The following is a 5,000-nucleotide window of genomic DNA, read 5'->3' on the forward strand; positions in this document are numbered from 1 at the left end:
TTTAAAATACATTTTTCGAAACCAAGAAAAAGAAAAATAAAAGTACTAAAATTCTTGGCTTAAAAATTATTTTGGCACCCAAGTATTCTTGGTGCCGGATTGTTTAGGGACATGACCCCTATCAATAAAGCTCAAAGCCTTAGGGTTATGAACCCTCTTAGGCATATATGGTGCACGAACACGGTCATAACAAAAATTACTCAAATGACCCTTCCGATTGCAATAAGTACAATGGAAAGGAAGCATTTGCTTATGTTGACCAAACGGTTGTGCACGGGAAACTTTAGAAACATTTGCAAACATGGATGATCTTTTAAAATTATTTTGCAAATGTGAAACTCTCTTTAAATCAAAACAAAATTTGGCCAAATGACCAAATCTACCACAATGATCACATCTATACACATGAGCATGCTTATGATGAGCAATGGGTGCATGTGTGTGTACATGTGATGAAGAAACTTGATGAGATGCACAAGAAGGATTAATATTCTTATGTTTTTGTGCATCATAGCAAAATTTAGCTAAATGGCCTTTACGACCACAAATGGAGCACTTGTAAACTTTGCTATACAAGTGTGCATAGTGTGTGGGTGATTTTGTAGCACTAGATTTAGCACACTTGTCCATAAGTTTCTTATGGTTATCAATGCATATTTTCAAAGTTGAATCTAAAGATGAAATGCAATTTTTCATAAGATTCAAGTCTTCATTTTTAGGCACATATGCACTTTTAGAAGTAGAACATAAGTAGTCATTTATAAAAGAAGCAGTGTTATTTTGTATGTTCTTTACTTCTAACATGGCATTATCTCTTTCATGAGTTAAACTAGCAACGTTTGAAGTTAAAGAAACATGATCCAATTTTAATTTTTCATTGTTTTCTTTAAGGATCACATTTTCATTAGAAATAGTTTCAAACTTAGATGCTAACAACTCATGATCGGATTTCAAAATTTCATGCTTGCTTTGTAAATTAATGAAATCATTTTGCAATTTGTTAAAGGCATGTAATAATTTTTCACTAGCACAAGCAAGTTCATCATTAGGTAAATCATTTATGGTTTCGAACTCGCAAACCTCACTAGGGCTATCGCCTAGTGGCCGTGTGCATGATGCTCCACATGAACTTGAAGCGGGATCCTCCAAAGCTTGTCGGATCGCCTCCAAGTCTCCTTGATGTGCTTCTATAAATATCCATAAGGTGTAAGCACTATCAAAATGAACAAACTTGTTAGACATAGATGAGTTAAAAGCATTTAACAAATATTCTAACAAAATGTTGTTCATGGTAAACATGCGATGATCATTTCTGTTCCACTTGGATTTCTCCAAAATGGGCACAATATAAGCATCATCTATAATTTCCCATAAATCAAAATGTTTAGATCTAACAAATAGTTTAAATCTAACACACCATTGGGCATAGGGGAAATTATCTAATCTAGGAGCAATATTGATGGCATAACCTAAACCATGCATATCCATAATATAAAAGGCAAGCAAGATACAAATAAAGCTCAAAATTAGATTAGCACAATAAGCTAACTTGGATCTTTAACTCAAGGCGATTAGACCTTAAATCAAAGAGCACCAAGCTCTGATACCAATTGTTAGACCCTAGAGGGGGGGTGATTAGGGTCTTATGCTAATCTAATCCGATTAAATGCCAATTAAAACTAATTAACAAGTTATCCTAGCAAGTATGAAATGCAACAATATATATGAACTAGGATAAGCAATATACAATATGATATATCCTAGCAAAGAGATATATAGCAATGTATATATGCAAGGATATATAAACACAAGGGTAAACAATGTAAACAAGATAGTGGATGATATAGATAATGAGCTAATGACAATGGCGATATAAGATATGAACATAAATATGAATGAACGCCAAAGCACACTCAAACAAGCAATATGATCACGGAGTTCGGACCTTCCGTCCTACGTCTCCGCTCCCCACTCCCGGGGAGAAATCCACTAACACAATCCGGTTTGGAAGCCGGAACTTCTTCTACACACTCGGTTTTCTAGCTAACCGAAAACTCTACAACTCACACTCTTGCAATCACACTCTACACCCACTAAGTGTTGGACCTAGCCGTGTCTCCCTCAAGTGCTCGGTTACAACCTCTCCCTAGGCACGTCAACCGACGCCACTCCTCTTGGGACGATCCCCGACTCTCACCACACACTTCTCACTCAGTGTACAAGTGTATTACAAAGTGATTTCACAATAAAGCACAAATACAATAAGTGATTGTTCTCTACTATGGATGAGAACACAATGAAAGCACAACTCAAAGTTACAATCTCTCACCACCCAACTATACTATGTATGTAAATACTAAAAGCTCAATGTGGGTGTGTGTAACAATGAGTAAAATAAAATCTAACTCAATTAACAAACTAGCAATAATAAGAATATGAAAATCAATAATGAAATTGCTAGAGAAAAGAGTTAGAAAACTTCTCTAAGAACACAAGAAGAGGATGAAGGGGATTGAGAATGAATCCCTCAATCTGCAGTTAAAGCTTCCTCCTTTGTAAACAGAAACTCAAACTCAAACAAACAGTAAAACCCTAAACCCTTGCTTAAACTTTTCTTTTCTTTTAAAACATTTCTTGGTTAGCTTGAGAGTTGAAGACAATGGGGTATTTATACCCTCTCACAACTCAGCCAACAAACCAGAGCAAAAGACAAAACAGCCCCAAGGCAACGGTCAAAAAACTAGCCGTTGGAAGCTGAAGGAACACTCGTCGGTCGACCGGAAAATTCGTCGGTCGACCGAAAATTTTCATCGGTCGACCGGACCGGTCGACCGACAGCTATCTGTCAGCCCAGTGAACTTTTGACCTCAGGTTCGGTCGACCGGTGCGGTCGACCGAAAACTGACATATGAAAATCTGATTTGCTGATTTTAAAATACTGTTTAAAAATATCAAATAAATTCCAAAAAATGTAAAACTTTGGGGAATGATTGTAGACATGATAATAAACATGCTACAATGACTGGTTATCAAAAAGGACTTCCCAAATGAAAAATATCATCATTTTACAAAATAGTCCAAAACATGAAAATATGAGATACTTGAATTTTGATGTTTTGACATAAACCAACTTTTGAAACTTTGTGAAATGTTTTTATAGACTTAGTAAAACATGTATAAACTGATGTTCAAGTCTACAAACTAAGAATACAATATTTTCACAAAATTGCATATTCTATGCAATGTTTTCAAAAACACAATAGTAAATATGAAATATGTGATTTCATATTATAAACATGAAAACTCAAAAACTATGTATGTATATATATAACTATATATATGTATAGAAACCAAAACTTATGTATATATATATAACTATATATATATACGAAGAAACCAATAAATGTGTGTGTATAGATATTGAGCTTAGAGTATATAACACACATAATATAAAATCTAAAACTACATTACCCAAGCAATCTTGATCTTCAATTAAGCTTGACTTGGTACACTTGTGGATGAAGCTTGAACTTGATCTTTAACTTGAATTGTATAGGCTTCAACCCGACATTCCGCCAACCTCCTTTTGATATCATCGTTGAAGCGCAATTCATCCAACCTCCAACTACGTTGTTTGTCTACAATACATAGGAATGCACAGACACTAGACAAACAATATTAGTAATAAATTATTTGTTAAACATCATCAAAACAAGAAGGCCAATAGTATAGGGATACTTTAAAGCACCAACACACACCTTATAGGTATTGTAAATGTTTGATTGCAGATTTGTTTTTTGTGCAAATATTTTATAATTAGACATTGAAATTTATATTTTAAATTTTAATAGCATTTTAAAACATTCAATTACAACCTGTGTTTATTGTAAAGCGAAGTGGTCCTAAATGATTGTATAATATTTATGCTAAATTTTCTTTTAGTTATATTTTATTTCCCATATCATGCAAATGGCAGACACAATATATTTAGAAAAATACGAAATTGCTTGCTGTGTTTTTGTGTACAATTTATGGATTGACTATATATTGCTATCCAAAAAAGCTCGTACATGTGTTTTTATGCAAGTGTTTGTTTACCTAAATTCATGTGTTGCAGAGAGAATAAGAACTTGATTGGGAATGCGAGGTATGTAAGCATGAACATCCACCTTGGTATAGGTATGTATTCTAATATTAATTTCTTAAAACACTTCCTAACATATTTTAGTTTTCTTTTACACCTTGCTGAGGTTGGCAGCTACTTATCATATTTTATATGTTTGACTTATGTACATTGGAATCTTATGAACAAAGCAGGAGGGATGATCTAGAATCTCTAGGATTTGTTCTCGCGTATTTTTTATAAGGAAGGTCTGGTGTCTATCTCAACTTTATTTTTAGTAGCTTTGTCCATAGTATGGTGTAACGAAAATTTATTTTTCTTGTTGTTTCCAGTCTTCCCTGGCAAGGTCTAAAAGATGGAACAAAGAATCCGAAATATTAAAAAATTAATAAAACAACAGTTACCACCTCTATTGAGGTAAGATCTATTTCACATAATAAAGTTGGGATCCTTGACGACATCTTTTCATACTTTTCTTAATAATGACTAAATAGATATATATATTTTTAATCATGACAACATTGACATATTATCTTCAGGCATTATGTCGTGAATATCCTACATAATTTGCATCCAACTTCCACTACTACCGTTCACTACTGTTTGACGACAAACCTAATTATTCATAACTTATAAGAATATTCTGTGACTTTTTTATTCTTGAGGAGAAGCTATTCTGGTAACTCATACTGTTCATGTTGATGAGGAATTCTGTGCTGATGACAGGTTTAGATATCTGTAATTCTCAAGCAAGATGTTGAATGATGTTGAATCTTAATCTACAGGATTTCTATTTGAATATGTGATGTTGAATCTTAATCTACAGGATTTCTATTTGAATATGTGTTTGATTGGACCATATTGAAGTATCACCAAT

General features: G+C 33.6%; 1 pseudogene; it reads left to right on the top strand.

Moving 5' to 3' along the window:
* The window catches only part of LOC109839019, a 9,753-nt pseudogene that overhangs the window by 4,057 nt on the left and 696 nt on the right, over positions 1–5,000 (top strand).

This window comes from Asparagus officinalis, chromosome 4 (genome assembly GCF_001876935.1).
Source record: "Asparagus officinalis chromosome 4, Aspof.V1, whole genome shotgun sequence".
Classification (NCBI taxonomy): Eukaryota; Viridiplantae; Streptophyta; class Magnoliopsida; order Asparagales; family Asparagaceae; genus Asparagus; species Asparagus officinalis.